Below are 20,591 nucleotides of genomic sequence, written 5' to 3'. Positions count from 1 at the left end.
CCCTGGGGTGAGAGGAGGCAGAAGCAAGGTGGCTGCAGCTGCATGGCTGCCTCAAGAGCTCCTGGCCTACAGATTGAGGGGGAACAAGCAACCATTCAGGGGGTGATCACTCTTGCTTTAACCTGCTTCGATCTGGATCACAGTCTTGGGTGGTGATCCTGGGGTGTGTGACCAGTGAGCCAGAGCTTGTGGGAGCTATAGAGACATGCCCTGCTAATAGCTCCAGCTGCTGCAGAAACCCCAGCAATGTGAGACAAAGCTCTCTCCATTCTGTAACCAGAGGTTACCATGGCAAAGAGCTCAACGGTCAAACAATTGACTGGCACAGGAAGCACAAACAGATGATAGAATCCTTTTTCGGGGACAAAAAGGATCAAAGCATGGAATGGGAGGAAAACAATAAAGTCAGAACTCCTGCATCAAAGGCTTCCAAGAAAAATATGAATTGTTTACAGGCCATGGAGGAGCTCAAGAAGAATTTTGAAAATCAACTAAGAGAAGTGGAGGAAAAATTGGGATGAGAAGTGAGAATGATGCAGGAAAATCATGAAAAGCAAGTCAACATCCTGCTAAAGGAAACCCAAAAATATACTGAAGAAAATAATACTTAAAAAATAGACTGACTCAAATGGCAAAAGAGGCCCAAAAAGCCAATGAGGAGAAGAATGCCTTAAAAAGCCAAATTTGCCGGATGGAAAAGGAATTTCAAAAATTCACTGAAGTGAATAACTCCATCAAAATTAGAATGGAGCAATTAGAAGCTAATGACTTTATAAGAAATCAAGATACTATAAAACATATCCAAACAAATGAAAAAATAGAAGGCAATGGGAACTATCTCATTGGAAAATCCACTGACCTGGAAAATAGATCCAGGAGAGTTCATTTAAAAATTATTGGACTATGTGAAAGCCATGATCAAAAAAAAAACCTAGAAATCATCCTTCAAGAAATTCTCAAGGAAAATTGCCCTGATATCCTAGAACCAGATGGCAAAATACAAATTGAAAGAATTCATCCATCACATCTTGAAAAAGATCCCAAAAAGAAAACTCCTAGGAATACTATAGCCAAATTCCAGAGTTCCCAGGTCAAGGAGAAAATACTGCAAGCAGTCAGGAAGAAACAATTTGAGTATTGTGGAAACACAATCAGGATAACACAGGACCTAGCAGCTTCTACATTAAGGGATCAAAAAGCTTGGAATATGATATTCAGGAGGTCAAAGGAGCTAGGACTAAAATCAAGAATCACCTACCCAGCAAAACTGAGTATAATGCTTCAGGGGAAAATATGGTCATTCAATTAAATAAAGGATTTTCAAGGATTTTTGATAAAAAATACCAGAGTTGAACAGAAAATTTGACTTTCAAATACAAGAAGCAAGAAAAGCATGAAAAGGTAAACAGGAAAAAGAAATCATAAGGAACTTCTTGAAGTTGAACTATTCACATTCCTACATGGAAAAATGATAATTGTAACTCAGAAGACTTTTCTCAGCATGAGTACAGTTGAAGGGAATATATATGTATATATGCATACACTCATATATATATGTATATATGCATACACTCATATATATATACACACACATATATAGGAGGGTGTATGTACATATAAATATATGTGTGTGGGGGCATATTTATTCATGTATACTGAGTTGAATATGAAGGGATGATATCTAAAAAGTAAAATTAAGAGGTAAGAGAGGAATTTATTGGGAGAAGGAGAAAGGTAGAGATAGATTAAGGTAAAATATTTCATACAAAAGAGGCAAGAGAAAACTGTTACAATGGAGGGGAAGAGCAGGAAGGTGAAAGGGAATGAAACAACCTTACTCTCATTGAATTTGGCTTAAAGAGGAAATAACATACATACTCAATTGGGTATTTTACCCTCCAGAAAAATGGGGGGGGGGTAGGGAATAAGAGGGGGGATGATAGAAAGGAGGGAAGATTGGGGAGAGGGCAGTTAGAAGCAAACATTTTTGAAAAGGGATAGGGTCAAAGGAGAAAATTAGAATAAATGAGGGGGCGAGACAGGATAGAGGGAAATATAGTCATTCTTTCACAATATAACAATTATGGAAATGATTTGGGTAACTACACATGTACAACCTATATTGAATTGCTTATCTTCTCAGTGGGGGTGGGTGAGGAGGAAAGAAGGGAAAAAATCTGGAACTCAAAGTTTTCAAAACAAATGTTTTAAAAAAAATTGTCTTTTACATGCAATTGGGAAACAAGATATACAGCCACTGGGGAACAGAAATCCATCTTGCCCTACTAGAAAATTAGAGGGGGTGGTGGGGGAGGATATAATAGATAACAGATTGAGGGAAGGGGTATGCAGTAGGCTTGCTATATTGGGGTAGGGTTTAGGGGAAAGATGGGGAGAAAAAACTATAACTCAAAATTTTGTGGAAATGAATATTGAAAACTAAAAATAAATAAATTATTTTTTTTAAAAGGGCAAAGACGATTTAGTCACTTTTTTTGGTATAATTCTAAAATGTTTTACAGAATGACCAATTCATAATAACACCCAGAAACATATTCAGATTTAGAAGCCTCTCAAACATTGATGTTTCCATATTGAATTATCTTATGCATTTTTCTGGGGCAGAGAGTACATGGTAGTTTACATAAATTATTTCGTTTGATCCTAAAACACCTTTGTAAGGCAGGTAGAATGGGTATTTTCACTTTTTTCTTTCATGTGACATAACCAAACTCAAAGAGATTCAATTATTTTCTTGAGATTAAAGCCTAAGTTTTCCCCAGGACTTTTTCTCCCAGTTCATATTTCTGTTTTATAGCTTGCTCTTAATCATTTTTCTAAAGAAAGTAATAGTCATGCTTCTTCAGCTTTGATGGTAATGGAGATATATAGACAAATGGACAGATAGATATGTGTATATACGTATAGAACAATGTATATGTGTGTACGTATAATGACAGTCATACTTCTTACAGCGAATTTTGTATTACACATATGTAAATATATGTAAAAATACATTGTTCATACCTATGATTTCATCATTATAAGAAGCTCCCTTAAAAAAAAAAAAACTTCCTCTATTCATGGAAACCAGCAACTATTCTGCAGCTTTTCTTTTTTTTTTTTTTTTAAAGCAATTGGGGTTAAGTAACTTGCTCAAGGTTACATGGCCAGTTATTATTTCTGGGTGTGGTGTTGAGTATCTGAGCCCGGATTTGATCCCAGTCATCCTGACACTGGAGCCGGTGCTCTTACTCGCTGAGCCACCTGGCCGCCCCTAAGCAATTGGGGTTAAGTAACTTGCTCAAGGTTACACGGCCAGGTGTTTCTGGGTGGGTGCTAAGTGTCTGAGCCCGGGATTCGATCTCCAGGTCTTCTCAACACTAGAGCTGGTGCTCTTACTCGCTGTGCTACCTGGCCGCCCCAATTCTGCAACTTTCAGTCTTAAAGTTTTTCCCTGATCATTAGAAATCAAATGACTTGCCCAGGGTCACATAGACAGTATGTGTGTTCAAGGCAAGAATTGAACTTGTCTTCCTTACTCTGAGTCTTATTTTCTATCCCCTATGCCTTGCTGCCTCTTCACTCCCAAGTTTTTTTTTTAAATATGGCTCAGTGTTTGCAATCTCTAAGTCAGTGTGCCCCATAATTATTTTGTGTTTTTGCTCCAAGTGTCACAGGGGAGACATAAGAGAAATCATTTGTCCTCCTATTTAAGAAGCACATCATTATTGGGTTTCTGTTCCCTTCTAGCATAAGATGTAGACAAAACATATTTGGATTCTAGGGATATTGATTATCCCATAGAAAATAAATATAATTTTTAAAACTCCAACATTTACCTGAAGCTTCTGATTTCAAAGACCAAGAAGACTTATTTTTCATTTAAACCAAATTGTTATATAATTAGTATGTCTGAGATCTTGGGCTTCAAGTTAATTAACTTCACCAGAAATTTATTGATTCTTCTCTATGGAAGGCACCATGCTAGACATTGGAGATACAAAGGTCACTCTGAAATAGGCCCTATCTTCAAGTTGCTTGTTATACCAGATAGAAAGAGCATATAAACTAGGTGAATAAAATTAATTTGAAGAGAGTGAAAACAATAACATAGACTAAAAAAGACCAAGTAGGAAATGGCCTAGGTAGCTAAGGGTTGCAGTAGAGTGTCAGACCTGGAGTCAAAAAGACTCATCTTCCTAAATTCAAATCTGGCTTCAGATGCTTACTAGCTGTTTGATCCCGGGTAAATCATTTAACCCTGTTTGACTCAGTTTCCTCACCTGTAAAATAAACTGGAGAAGGAAATGGCAAATCACTCTAGTATCTTTGCCAAGAAACCCCCAAAAGGAGTCACAAAGAGTTGGACACAACTGAAAGGACTGAACAATACCAACAGGGAAATAAAACCTAAGTTGAGCCTTGAGAAGGATGAAGATAAGGAAGGGATAAGGAACATGAGTATTCCAGACCTGGGACACAGTCTATACAATGGCACATGTGACAATATGACCCCTTTAATAATCGCTAACATTTTTACAATGCTTACTTATGTGCCAGGCGCTATGTTAGACATTTTGCAATTATTATCTTCTTTGATCCTCACAACAACCCTGAGAGGTAGGTGCCATTTTTATCTCCATTTTGAAGATGAGGAAATTGAGGTAAACAAAAGTTAAGTCACCAGAGTTAGGACATGTCTGAGACCAGATTTTGACTCAAGTCTTCCTGTTTCCAGGCCCTGCATTCTATCCCTTGTGCCACCTAGCTGCCTTTTTTCAATAAACTCCAGTAGATCCCTATTACTTCTAAGACCAAATATAAAATCCTCTGTCGTTCAAATTATTTCATAATCTCTTCACACCCCCACCAGCTTTCCAACTTTCTTACACATTACTCCCTACCACATACTCTGGGATCCAATAATGCTGGTCTCCTTTCTGCTCCTCTCACAGAACACTTATTCTCCCAACTTTGAACATTTTCATTGGTACCCCATTCCTGGACCCATCTTCCTCCTCATTTCTCTACCTCCTAGCTTTTCTTTCTCCTTTCAAGTCTAAACTCAAGTCCCACCTTCCACAAAAAGCTTTTCCTAGTCCTCCTTAATCTTAGTGTTTTCCTTCTGTGACTGCCCTCAACTAATCCTATATGTATCTTGTTGTATGCTCTCTCCCCTATTAGACTATAAGCTCCCTGAGGGCAGGGACTGGCTTGTTTGGATTTTGGGGGGGAGGGGGTCACCTTTCTCTGTATTCTCAGCTCTTGACACAATACCTGACACATAGTAGGCACTCTGTAAATGTTGGTCAACTGACTGACCATCATAGATATGGAAGATAAAAAGCAGAGTTTGGGCAACAGCTAGTAGTTCTATTTGGCTGCAACATAGATTAGATTAAGGAAAGCAGTGTGAATTGTTTAGAAAGCAGGTGGGAGCCACAACATGGAAGGCTTTAAATGACAAATTGAAAATTTTGCATATTATCTTAGAGGCAGAAGGGACTATTGAACAAATTTTTAGTGGGACAGAAATGTCACTGAATCATAGAAATTGATATTGGAAGGAACCTCATCAGTCTCCTATCGGTCAAATGCAAACTGGAAAGGACATGGTCACCCTACATGTTAGGAATATTTATTTGGCAGCAGCATAGGAGATAGGTTAGAGAAAGGAGAGCCTAGAAAGAAGTAGATGACTCAGCTATTTATTTCAATATTCTAAGCAAGAACTAGGGTAATATAAATAAATAGAAAGGGAACAGTGTAAGAGGTGTTATTAAGATGGAAAAAACAAAAATTGGAAATTATTGCACATGAATTGGGAGAAAGAAGTGAATCTCTATATAGTATAGCAATAATAATATATTTAGTACAATCCTATGTTATAGTATAATCATATTAATAATAATGATAGAATTTACATAGTGTTTTATGGGTTGCAAAGCACTTTACATAAGATATTTTATTCTGAAATCAGCTCTGGGAGTTAGGTGCTATTGTTATCACAATTTTACTGAGAAAACTGAGTCTAGAGGGTGTTAAATGACTTGCCCAGGTCATACAGCTTCTAAGTCTTAGGTTAATCCCAAGGTTGAAAAACTGTGTGAGTGTAAGCACAGTGGTGGCCTTCACCAAAACACTAGTTTGGAGGAGGAGTGTATTTAAAGGGAAAATGAGTTAAAGAGATAATGAGCTCTTTTTATTATGTTGAATTTGAGCTGATATAGATGGAGATGTCCAGCAGACAGTTAAGTAGCAATGAAAGCTAGAGTTCAGCTAGAGATTAGAAAAATCTACATAGATAGGAGAGTCAGATGTGTAGAAATGATCATTAAACCCATGTATGCTAGCAATAAAACTGACCCATCTACTTTTTGATCCCTACAAGATGAATATGGGAACAATTTACATACTCATTCAGGTCATTCTTGAAGGAGGATGAGAAGTGAATAAGCAACCTTTCCAAATAATATTCTATAGCATACTAAATCTCTATAGTATTCAATTGACTGAAAGGTATAATGTATTATAAATCCTGCTGCTTATTATTTGTGAATAACAAAAAAAAATTAATTCAATAGAGTACAATTCTGCCTCTAAGGTTTTCCTTCAACAAGGTGTCTTCCATACATATGTTAAAATTACACAGGAATCTTTTTAAGATGTATCATCAGAGATAATTTTGTCTACCCTATCATTATTAACATCAAGTAAAGGAGACATTAAACAGAGAGACATTTACAATATCTAGAACAGAGTACAAATTGAAGAAAGACTTCCTATAAATGAGAGACCTAAAGGTTTCCATTAATTATCCAGAGGCTCCAATTTGTTGATGACCTTGGGCTGATTTGCATCAAGAGCAAGAATATTGCAAAACCCCCTAAAAGTGATCTTTCGTCACCCAAAAGAGTTGGACCTAACTATCCACACAGAAAAAGTGGATGAAAAATGTACATTGCCCAAATTATGCTATTCAGTTAGATAGAGCTTATACATACAACAGAGCTTGTCCAACAGCACCTGTTTCTTGAATTGACTTATAAATTGGACAAAGCTATGGGGCGGCTAGGTGGCGCAGTGAGTAAAGTGCCCACACAAAAATACTAGCCGTGTAACCTTGGGCAAGTTACTTAACCCCAATTGCCCTCCAAAAGTCAAAATAAATAAATAAATTGGACAAAGCTAGACACATAATGCAAACAGAGAAGGAGCACATGCTGGATTGGCATATGTACTGCCTCTAGGAAATTTTTAAATTACTTAATGACCCAAACCTCCTCCCTAAAAACAAACAAATAACTATCTTTGTGACATGAAATATTTTTCTAGTGATTCTGTATGGCTAAAAGTTGTAGAACATTACCCCTGTCCAAAAATTTAAATCAGGGATCACACAAAGGGAAATAGAGAGATCAATGGACATTGCAAGCAAGCAAGTAGCAGCAAATTACAAATGTGTAATTGTGTAGTAGAAATGAAATAAAGGATGTCAGGAGGGAAACACACACCATAGAAAAAAAGATAGACTGTCTACATAATGAGACTGGGGGATGGCATATGAATAGCCCATTGTAATGTAATGCCAAGCAAAGGCAACTTCCCAAGGTTCAGAATACCAGCATAGGTGCTCTCCGTTTTATTCAGTGACAAACCAAGAACAGAGAAGATCAAAACATAACATCATTCAAAATACAGCATTTACTAAGTGTGATTAAATAATCTCCAAGCACTACCCCACCCCAGGACCTTCCAATCATTCAATCAATTACAAAGTCTCTGTTCTAAATACTTCTCCACCCCTAGGCTGTACCTTCATTTGGTCCATCACAAAGCACAAAAAGGTCAAAAGTTCCCCACCCCTGGATCACAATTGAATCTACCCCAGAGTTACATCAAGTTTAAGCACAGCACTTAATACCCAAAAGGAGGTCTTTTCTTCATCTTGACATGAGGCAAGTTCTCAGCAATCTTAGTTGCTGGGGAGACAAGGCTTAGCAAGGCCACAAGATACATTGCCAGTCTCTTCATTGATTCATCCTCTGTCTGTAGAACAGTCCTAGAACCCCTGAAAACATTAACAAAACCCTCTCCCAGGATTTCTGTAAACATACAACAAGAAAATCCTTCTTCAGGGCTTCTGAACCAACAGAAAGGTTCCCAGACCCCTGCAACAACAGCACTGTCCTTCACCAGTGGACAGTATTCACTCTGTCTGCAGGACAGTCTCCAGACCCCTGCAACAACAGCACTGTCCTTCACCAGTGAACAGTATTCACTCTCTGTCTGCAGGACAGTCTCAGGGCTTCTTAACCAAAAGCCAGGTTCCAGGACTTCTTCAACAAAAGGACTGTCTTTCACCAGTGGACAAATCTGGCAAAACAACATCAAAACAGATAGACAAAGTACCAGCAAAACAGCCATGTCTCCTCAGTACTTGGCAGCTCAGGGAGCAGGTCTCAAAAGTCCCCCAGCAATTCTCTCAGTCTCTCTCTCTGCCTCCACAAGGTGCTCTTCCAAAAAGTTCTTCTGCCTCTCTCTTGTGTCTCTCCAAATCTATGTCACCAGCTCCTCCCAGTTCGTGTCTCTCTTTTCAAGTCAACAAGTCCATCCCACAGGTGGGATTAACAAGCTCTGGGTTTTAACACAATCAATTTGAAAAAACCAAGCCAATACAGGGGAATCTTTAAATGCCATCACTATCACACCCATGTATTCCACCGCTATCAAAACAATAAAAAAGAAAGGGGAAGGGAATTAAGGGGAAGGAATAAAGTATTTATATGGTACCTACTATGTAGTAGGCTGGGCAGCTAGGTGGTACAGTGCAAAGAGTACCAGACCTTTAGTCAGGAAGACTCATGTTCTTAGGTTCAAATCTGACCTCAAATACTTAACTAGCTGTGTGACTCTGGGTAAGTCACTTAACCCTGTTTGTCTCAGTTTCCTAGTCTGTAAAATGGGCTAGAGAAGGAAATGGCAAATAATTAGAGTGTCTTTGCTAAGAAAACCCCAAATGGACTTACAAAATATTGGACACAACTGAACAACAGGTAGTAGGCACTGTGCTAAGTACTTTATGCACATTCTCTTATTTGATCCTCACAACAGCCCTGCAAGGTAGATACTGTTATTATTACCCATTTTGTAATTATGGAAACTGGAGCAAAAACTCAGGCAGACAGAAGTTAAAATAAATTATTGCCCAGTGTCACACAGCTAAGTAAGTATTTGAGGGTGATTTGAACTCAGATCTTCCTGACTCTAGGCCCAGTACTTTATCCACTATGTCACCTAGCTACCTCAGCTAGAGAACTAGAGAAAAGAATCCAATGTATTAGATGGACCCTTACGTCAGATTTATTAGAGGATATAGATAAGAATTATATAGAATAGTCAAGTAATAATGTATTACCGTCTACATTTTTAAAGGGAAGATGCACATTGATGAGATCACAGACCTATCAAAGTAGTAAAAGCATTTAAGGAGATTTTCAAGGGAGACGATGGGAATGGGGTGGAGCTAAGACAACAAAATAAAAGCAAGGACTCTCTTGAGCTCTCCCCCAAACCCCTTCAAATACCTGTTTAAAATTACTCTAAATAAATTCTAGAACATCAGAACCCACAAAATGAGAGAGTGAAACAAATTTCTAGCCCATGAAAATCTGGAAGGTCAACAGGTAAGGTCTATTGCACCAGGCTGAGAGAGGAGCACAGTCCAGCGTGGGTCACACCAGCACAGACTGGGCCCCCAGCAAACCGGGAACAGACCTCAGGGCGGTGAATCACTGGCAGCTGTGGTAGTTTCCAGATTTCTCAACTCACAAAAGCCAAAGACAATTTAGAAGGTCAGTGGGAAAAGTCTGTCAGACCTGGGTGAGAGAAGAGCATGGTCTGGCCCCAGCCCCAGGGTGGTGGCGGTGGCAGAAGAAGCAGTTACTTCCAGATATCTCAGCCCACAGATGGTAGGGGGATCAAACAGCTGATCAGAGGTGGATTGCAGGGAACTCTTTGTTGGCACTGAGACAGGATTCTGTTGCTCTGTCCATGCTTTGATCTGGGTCAAGGTCCTGGGTGATGGTCCTGGGGCAAGGAGGAGTGCTGGCATGTCAGAGCTTGTGGCAGTGGTGGAGAGGGAATCCTCCTCACAATTCCAAGGCAGAAAAGAATGCTTGTGGTCACTCACAGACCAGAGCACAGGCCAGGAGAGGAGTTAACACCTCCTTTGATCATACCACTTTGGAAAGAACTGAAAATGTATAGTTCCCTAGAAATATCTCTGAAAACAGCTGCACAAAACCCCCGAAGCTTGGGATAATACACCCTCCACATTGGAAACAGAATTCTACCTTAACAAAGAGTCAAAAAGTCAAGTAATTGGTTGGGAAAAATGAACAAACAGCAGAAAAATATCAGACTAAGGATCTTACTTTGGTGACAAAGAAGATCAAAACACACAGCCAGAGAAACACAACAAAGTCAAAGCTCTGGCATCCAAGGCCTCTAAGAAAAAAAAAATTTATTGGTCTTGGGTCATGATAGAACTCAAAAAGTTTGAAAATCAAGTAAGAGAAGTAGAGGGAAAATTGGGAAGAGAAATGAGAGTGATGCAAGAAAATCATGAAAAATGAGTCAACAGCTGGCTAAAGGAGACTCAAAAAAATGCTTAAGAAAATAACACCTTAAAAAATAGACCAATCCAAAATTAAAAAGAGGTCCAAAAAACCAATGAAGAGAAGAATACCTTAAAAAGCAGAATTGGCCAAATAGAAAAGGAGATCCAAAAGCTCTGAAGAAAACAATTCCTTAAAAATGAGAATGAAGCAAATGCTTGCTAATGTATCTATGAGAACTCAAGAAGCTATAAAACAAAACCAAATGAATGAAAAAACAGAAGACAGTGTGATATATCTCACTGGATAAACAACTGATCCAAAAAATAGGTCCCAAAGAGAGAATTTAAAAATTATTGGACTACCTGAATGTCATGATAAAAAAAAAAAGAGCCTAACCGTCATCTTCATGAAATTATCAAAGAGGGAGAGGCAGAATGGGGTAACTTATCTCACATAAAAGAGGCAAGCAAAAGCTTTTGCAGTGGAGGGGAAGGGGGAAGGTGAGAGCTAATGAGTGAACCTTACTCTGTTTTGGAATTGACTTAAGGAGGGAATAACATACACACTCAATTGGGTGTTGTAATGGTAATGAAATTTGAAGATCACTTTGTATTGGAAAACTAACAGGTACTTAGCACCTAATTTCAAATTAAGCCTCTGTAAAGAAACAGGAGGTATGAACCCCTGTTGCTGATGTAACAGGAAGGGGCTGAACAGGGAGGAGCTAATACCTATAAGGAAGAGCACAAGATGGACAGACAGAATTTCCTGGGGTAAGCATCGTGGAGGCAGAGCAGTTGCTGCTGGGGGCGGGGGGGTAGGGAGAGAGAGACAGAAATAGAGACAGAGACACAGAGAGATATGGGAGGGGGGGGAGGGAGAAGAACGGGGGGAGGGGAAGGTGAGAGAGGGAGAGAAAGAGAGAGAGAGAGAGAGAGAGAGAGAGAGGCTGGGCTGCTACTGCTGGACTGAACTGAGAATTGAGAAGAACTGAGGAGAGAAATGAGACCTGAGAACTGATGCAGAACTTGGATTTGTGGTGGCAAAAATCTAACTCATTGTGGCAAGACTTCCAAGGGTCAGCTAGAGCTGCTGAAGACTTAGGAAGCATGCCTGTGGTGCTGGTACTTTGTACAAATGTTGTTGTGACTTTGTTAATGTGCAGGGATGTTATTGTGGTTTTCTTAAGACTTGTCTTCCCAGGAATAGAGACTGTGAGAGATTTGAGGTCCACTGGACACTGTGAGCTTCACTATGGAGAGGGGACTGCATGAAGAGCTGGACAAGGAACTGGGAGCTGTCTGCCTTTGAACTCAGGTGACAGTTGGTTAGATTCGGGCAGGAGCTAGGACCATGGAAGATGAACCATGGAAGCTGAAAGCCTGCCCCAAGTCAAGATGAAAGGACCTCTAGGTTGGTACTGAATAGTGAGTGACAAAATTGTCTGAGTAGTGACTGATGAAATAGGATACTGAGTAGTGACTGATGAAATTTTAATTTACTTGTGACCTAGAGGTGGATGGCTTTTTTTACTTTCCACTACCCCTTAAGAGGGTACTGAGTAGTGACTGTTGAAGTTGTAACTCAATTGCATCCCATGGGTGGAGAACTTTGGCTTTCATACTTTGTGTCCCTTAAGAAGGTAAGCCTCCTTAAGGATGATTGAATGATTGAGTTACTAAATGGTTAAGTTACTGAATGATTGTACTTTGTTTAAACTATGTGACCATTTTGGTGAAAACTTATGTGGCCATTTTAATGATAAGTTGTTGACTTGTGACATGGTAAATGCTGTACTTTGATTTTCTGTGATAAGTTGTAACATTCTGAATGCTGTACCTTGATTTTTTGTGAATGTTTTGCTTTGATTTGTTATTGAATAGAGAGTTCACTATACTATGTTAATCAGAACCTTGAAAGCTGTTCACAGCAGCAGTCCTCTGAAAAGCTGCTCATTCATGGCTTTACAGGTATGAAAATCTATCTTACCCTGCAGGAAAGTGGGAGGAAGGGGATAAGAAAGAGGGGGATGCTAGAAAGGAGGGAAGATTGGGGGAGGGGTAATCAGAAGCAAACATTTTTGAGGAGGGACAGAGTCAAAGGAGAGAATAGAATAAATGGGGGGCAGGATAAAATGGAGGGAAATATAGTTAGTCTTTCACAACATGACTATTATGGAAGTGTTTTGTAGGACTACATATGTATAACCTATATCAAATTGCTTGCCTTTTCAATAAGGGTGGGTAAGAAGGGAGGGAGGGAGAGAATTTGGAATTCAAAGTTTTAAAAACATATGTTAAAAATTTGTTTTTACCTGCAACTGGGAAATAAGATATACAGGCAATGGGGCATAGAAATCTATCTTGCCCTATAGGAAAATAGAAGGGGAAGGAGATAAGAGAAAGGGTGGGGTTGATAAATGGGAGGGCAGACTGGGGGAAGGGGTAATAAGAATGCATGGTGTCTTGGGGTGGGGGAGGGAAGAGATTGGGAGAAAATTTGGAACCCAAAATATTGTGGAAGTGATTGTTGAAAACTAAAAGTAAATTAATTAAGAATAAAAAAGGAAAAGAGAGAGAGAGGATAAGGGTTAAAGAGTAGACAGCCAAAGTGCTATATGAGGAAGACTTTCAATACATTGGGTGAACTTCATTTGGTGAACTTATTAGATAACATAAAGAAGAGTAGCACAGAATAAGTTGCCATGGTGGAAGGAGTTCAATCAGCCTCACCAGAGGAAAAATCCACATCAATGAGATCACAGATTCATTTGAATTGAGGGTCAAACAGGAAAACTGCATTATACCAAAAGGCACCATAGATTAAAAGGACAACATCACCAGCAACAACTTTTATTTTAAGACTATTGACAAACAAAACAAAGAATCAGGTTTATTTTCAAGACCTGCAAAAAATAAGTAAACCAACTAATCTGATAATTTTTGAAATAGAGAGGAAATTCAGACTACCAAGATTAAGAAGTAGAGATGGAGAATTCACAATGAATGAAGTGCAACTAAAAATATCCAATTATATGACAATAAAACTCGAACCTTAAATGAATCAGATAATTACCTAAAACAAAATGAAATAACTAAAGTTATATGATATTAAGGGACACTTAGCAATATCAGATCTCAAATTGTATTTATCAAAATAGTAATTATCAAAACGATCTGTTACTACATAAAAACAGAAGAAAAATGAGATTTAGAAACAAATTTTCATAGCAAGACTTTTGTGCAATATATAAAAGAACACAAACAAGTGAGAAATGAACACTTTATTCAAAAAAGTCTGACGGTAAAAAGGGTTATATCAGTATTTCATACCATACACAATAATAAATTCTAAATTGATAATATATATATATATATATACATATACACATAAGGTCATGCCATAAATCATTAGCAGAGAGTAGAGTAGTATCTTTCATAATCAAGGAAGAATCTATAATCAGAGCATAGACAAGATCACAAAACCAAACAGATAATCTCACAGATTCACCCCAGGTGAGCACCTCCTGTCCTCTCTTTGAGGCAGCTTCCCCAACAATGGCTTTATGATATTGTAATGGAAATGCAAATTTAAAGATCTTCCCTGCCCCTAGGCTAAAGTGCACCTGGAGCCTGGGGTGGGAGGCTTGTTTTTCAGTAGATACTTCTTGATTGGCCAGTGGGTCAATAAGGTTGTTACATTCTCTGAGCCAGGAGAAGGGTATATAAACCCCTATTTGAGGCTTTGTTTTGGGGGCTCACTTTGAGAAGTGTTCTGTGATTTGATAGGGATTATGGGAAGCCGTTGTCCTGAGTCCCCCCAGCTTTGAAAAACCCAGATGTTGAAACCCAGATGTTGACTGGGTATGGATGTAATGGTTGGACAATTTGGAAATCTGTCTACTTGATCTGTTTCTGTCTTGATAATTCTGCCTGTATACTTTGAAGTTCGAGGTGCTGACCTTTTTCCCCTGACCAAGGTAAAGGATATATGTCTGACTGATTAAAGTAAGCTTGTTAACCCATTTTGAGTTGCTTTCCTTTAACAAAGCAGATCCAAGAACCTGAGCAGCAACCCTGAGGACGCTTGGGGTGCTTGCTGCTACAGATATTCCAAGTCCTCTACCCACAGGGGCTGAAATCCCTATCCTAGGATAACTCTACCCATGAAACCTTTCATTCTAAGATACAACTTCTCTCTTCCACCCCAATTTCTTGACCTGGTCACATTTTGTGGTGCTTGTCTCCATTTTCTAGAATTGCTGATTATGACTATTTTGCTTACAACTCATTTTATTGTATATAAATAATAATAATTCTGAATTCAAAATGAAGGGGGATGAAGATGTCAAACTAACTCTCACAGCTATCCTTCAAAGTGAGCAATGATTAATACTCTATACCAGGGATCTTAACCTGGGTCCATGGACTTGATTTTTGAAAGATGTTTTCATAACTACATTTCAATATAATTGGTTTCTTTTGTAATCATATACCTATTTTATTTTATGCATTTACAAACTTTTTTTGGGAAGGAGTTCATAGTCTTCACCGGACTGCCAAAGGGATCCATGATATAAAAAAGGTCAAGAATCCTTCAATCTATGCTAATATAAAATCTCTTTTCATTTAACAATCCTGTGAGATAACAATATCACACCCACTTTTCAAGGCAATAAATACAGGTACATATTGGTAAAATGACTGGACTCAGATCTGGAATACTCAAGGTGGACAAGCAAGGAAGGGAACCCAATCTCCTATTTTTATTCCAATGACCTTCCTACAGTTCCATTCAGCCTCTATCACTGATACTATCCTTTCCTCCAATACCAAAAAAAAAAAAAAAAAAAAAACTATGTTAAATTCACATGTCCTTAGCTCTTTTGGCAGACCTTCTATTTCCAGTATCAAACATAAATTCACCTCAATGAGAAAAAGGTCAGGGAGACTCTTTTTCATGTATTTGGAGTTTTCCTGTCATTGAGGAAATGTTCACCAAACATAATTGCCTATTTTCTAACAGAGCTTTCCTTCTCCTTTGCTTTTTTTTCCTCCTTTGTCCTGAAAGCAGTTTCTGATATAAAAAAGTCACAACAGCTGTGACTTTAGTACCTAATGTTTTTCTCCTTGCCCTCTGTGATAACCTTATAAGAACATACCCCTTCATTCCCCATGTTCAAATGAAAGCTAATTCCATGATTTTGAAATATTTTTTGGGAAGCAAAGGCCAAGGCCTTCAACACAAGGACGAGCACCTAATGTGCCATAAGAAAACATCTTAGAAAACAGCAACCTTTAAAAAAAAAAGATATATAAAGTACTGTTTAACGACATGTAGTTGCTATTTCCTTCCTTTCCTATAATGAGCCAGCCCATGTTTATTGGTGTTTAAACCTGGTTACTTGTACGATTTAATATAATCCCACATCCTCAAGGCTTTGAGAAATAGTGCAATAAAAGCAAATCAAAGAGGAAGGGAGAGCCAGCAATCAGCTAATATAAACTTAAAGTCAATTTGGGGGGTAAAGCAGAATATTGTGTTTCAGGATTTCAAACAGGCCATGAAATTGTATCAAACATCATTCAACAAGCCAAAATTCTGCTTTTATATAACCTCCCATCCCTGAAAATGGCAATAACCCTGGAAAGCAGTTTTTTTTCAATCAGGAGAGGAATTCATTGTTCAATTCATCAGATTGGGTTTTTTGGTTTTGTTTTTTGGAGTTGTTTTTTTTTTCCTATTGGTCTATTTTGAGTCCTATAAATTAGAAGCATGCTCTAGCAGGAACCAAACTTTGAAGGCTAGCAGGGATTTGAGAAATACATTATTTTAATATGTCATATTTATAATGAGGAAGTTAGCCACCCTTCTCTTTGTAGGGCTTTTTCATGGAACAGTAGTTTTGGAGACAGATTTGTACCAAAGGTTCCTGGAGATTATATTCATTCATAAACTTGATCCTAAACAAGCCTGGAACACTTGGCATCTTATTTCCCAGTTGCTAAATATAAACTTCAGAAATATACCAGGAAGGAGGCACTGGTCATTTTTAACACTTAATAATATTAGACTTTTTCACTACATTTTATCTTTAGATTTCCAGTATTGAGCATAATACCTGTAACAGAATAAATACTTAATGGGAGTCAATGTATAACATAATGGGTAGAGAGCTGAATTTGGAGTCAGAAAGATCTAGATTCCAAGCTTTCCTTACTAGATGTGTGATCACATCCGAACCTAAGCCTCATTTGTAAAATAAGGATTATAATACCTGCAATACCTAACAGGGCTGTTAAAAGTATAAAATAAATTAATGTCGACAAAGTACCTGGCAAATTTTAAAGTACTATAAAAATATCACTCACTATTATAATAATAAATGCTTTTTGGGTTATATCAGCACTCAAAGAAGAAGGTAAAATCATTTTCTAAATGAGAATTTAGTAATAAACTCCTTTATTGACATTAATGCTGAGTACTCCCATTGTGACTGTCATTTAAACTAAGAAGAGAAATTGGACTAGATTTATTTACAATTGGCCTATATATCCCTATATCTATAATCCTAGAATCTATGATAAATAAAACTTTTACCTTAGAGATCAGCTGGCCCAACTTCTTCATTTTGAAGAGGAAATTGAAGCTCAGAAAGGTAAGATTCATTTGTTCAAGGTCACATAGGTCAAAATACTAAGTAGTGGAATTTAAACTCAAAGGTTTTCATGTTGCACATTCAGTCCTTTGGCTTCACAGCACATACAAGATAGGGATCCTATGCTGTATGTTTTCCTTTTATGGTGACAAAGATACACTATGCCATACTCCATTAAAAAAAATTACCTGTGATACATAATCAATACCATGGGCAAAATGAGGAGCTTTATAAGGGATTTGAATAGGAAAAAATGATAGACTGGATGTTTATTTGTTTGTTTTTTGCAAAAGACCTGTTATTACAGTGATAGAGGGAACTCCCAATTCAGAAACTCCTTTTATTAATGCAGTTTAACACCTCCCATGCACCTTATATCTTTGAGGGTTATTTGAATCCCTGAGAAGTTAAGTGTTTTGCTCGTAGCCATGGCATCAACATACATTAGAGACAAGACTTGAACCCTGATCTTCTTTAATTCCCAGGCTAGTTCACTATCCCCCAAGTTATGTTATATAGAAGTCTATGCTTCTCTTACCTAAAGAATATAGAGCCCACTGGCTAAGAAATAGAGTGGTGGATCAGTGGAATAGGTTAGGTACACAAGACACAGTAGTCAATGACTACAGTAATCTAATGTTTGATAAACCCAAAGACTCTAACTTTGGGGATAAGAACTCACTATTTGACAAAAACTGCTGGGAAAACTGGAAAACAGTGTGACAGAAACTGAGCATAGAACAATATCTCACATTGTATAAATAAAGTCCAAATGGGCACATGATTTAGATATAAAGGCTAATGCTATAAGCAAATTGGAAAAGCAAGGAATAGTTTACCTACCAGATTTATGGAGAACGGAAGAATTTATGACAAAACAAAAGATAGAGAACACTATAAAATACAAAATAGATTGAAAAGTTTTGTACAGTACAATCAAAGCCAATGCAACCAATATTATGAGGGAAGCAGAAAACTGGAAAAGAATTTTTACAACTAGTATCTCTGATAAAGGCTTCATTTCTAAAATATTAGAGAATTGAGTCAAATTTATGAGAATATAAGTAATTTCCCAATTGATAAATGGTCCCATGGTCAAAGGATATGAATAGGCAAATTTCAGAGGAAGAAATTAAAGATGGCTATAGTTGTATGAAAAAAAAAACCACTCTAAATCACTATTGATTAGAGAAATGAAAATCAAAACAACTCTGAGGTACCACATCACACCTCTCAGATTTGCTAACATGACAAAACAGGAAAATTATAGATGCTAGATAAGATGTGGAAAAATTGGAACACTAATGCATTGTTGGTGGAGTTATGAACTGATCCAACCATTTTGGAGAGCAATTTAGAACTATGCCCAAAGGGCTATAAAAATGTGCATACCCTTTGACCCTGTGATATGACTTCTAGGACTGTATTTCAAAGAGATCATACAAATGGAAAAAGGACACACGTACAAAAATATTTATAGAAGCTCTTTTTCTGGTAACCAAGAATTGAAAATTGAGGGAATTCCCATCTATTGCGGAATGGCTGAATAAGTTGTGGCATATTAATGTAATGGAATACTATTGAATATTCATATATGTACATACATATATATGTAGAGAGAGAGAGCATGCACTATTGTGCTATAAGAAATGATCAGCTGAAGTACTTCAGAAAAACTTGGAAAGACTTATATGAACTGATATTGAGTGAGGTGAGCAGAACCAGGAGAACATTATATAGTTACAGCCACATCGTGTGATGACTAACTTTGATAGGTTTTGCTCTTCTCAGCGATGCAGGGTTCTAAGACAACTACAAAAGGCTCATGATAGAAAATACTATCCACATCTGGAGAAAGAATTACAGAATCTGAATGCAGATTGAAGCATACTATTTGCTCTCTCTCTCTCTCTTTTTTGTTATATTTTGTTTTGTTTCTTCTTTCTTGTGGTTCATTCTATTGGTTATAATTCATCTTTACAACATGACTAATGTGAAAAAATGTTAATAGGACTGTATATGTAGAGCCTAAATCAGATTTCACACTGTCTTGGGGAGGGGGGTGAGGAGGGAAGGGGAGAAAATTTAAAACTCAAAAGCTTGTGGAACTGAATGTTGTAAATTAAAGATGAATAAATAAATAAATGGTTGTGGTTTTTTTTTTACAATTTCTTTTTTTTTTCTTTTTGCAGGGGGGGAAGGTAGGGCAATTGGGGTTAAGTGACTTGCCCAAGGTCACACAGCTAGTTTTGTGTTAAGTGTCTGATGTCGAATTTGAACTCAGGTCCTCCTGACTCCAGGGCCCATGCTCTATTCACGGAGCTACATAGCCACCCCTAAATAAATGTTTTTTAAAAAGAATTTAGAGCCCAAATTTTCCAGCCAAAAATTTATTCTTTTGGGGGAGCACTCAGTACATTATGAAATATAACATGGCATACAGGACAAATAGCAAGGTTCTGCACTAAGCTGGTAAAAGTGAATCTGACTCAAAATGCACTGTTGCTCCTCGCTTACCTTCTTCTCCAGTGTTTGAGGTCTGGTCCAACCTAGGCACGAGCATTTTTCTTAGTTCAAGATAGAATTCAAGGATGATTTTCATACCATTTTCCTATCCCACTATTTGAAAAGCAGTAAAAAATAAAATAGACTTTAAAGAAATCTCCCATTGATATATAGTAAAGCTCTGTGGCTGTATCTGCTTCTATCAATGCAAGTGCACAACCGATTCATCCCCCCTGCGTCTAAGACATTCCAGCCTCTTTGTGAACCTAGGCATTGTACTGACCAAGGCTCTTTAGAAACTGCAAGCTGGAGGTGAAGTGGCTGGCACAGATAAGAAGTGAGGCTGAGGAAAATGAGACAAAAGGGAATCAGACAGCCAGGCTGTCCTGTAAGGAAGAGTTCAAGAATGGTTTTTCAGAGTTACTGACTGCAAAGTGACTTGATTGAGCCAGGCCTTGCTTCAGTGTACAGCCTGACTGCCTACTGAGGGGTTCAATCATCACTCAAAGCAGCACCAGGACTTCGGGAAGGATTAAGCTAACAGCAATAGTCTTGGATGCTTATGACAAAAACCAAACCACAGTTTAGAAGGCTAGTTACATCTTTGCTTCTCCCTGTGGCTTCACCACCCTAAAGAGAAGCCAAACTATCAAGGACCAAATTCATTTAGGTTTCTTCCTATGGATTAGTTTGAAGTGGATTAACTGTAATTTTTGAGCAGCAAGACATTCTTAATAGGGAGAAAGAGAGAGAGACAGAGAGAGAGAGAGAGAGAGAGAGAGAGAGAGAGAGAGAGAGAGAGA

The sequence above is a fragment of the Petaurus breviceps genome, unplaced genomic scaffold, assembly GCF_028583685.1.
Source record: "Petaurus breviceps papuanus isolate PSGF00001 unplaced genomic scaffold, PetGlider_PUasm1.0 90667, whole genome shotgun sequence".
Lineage (NCBI taxonomy): Eukaryota > Metazoa > Chordata > Mammalia > Diprotodontia > Petauridae > Petaurus > Petaurus breviceps.
Note: the sequence above shows the minus strand (reverse complement) of the source record.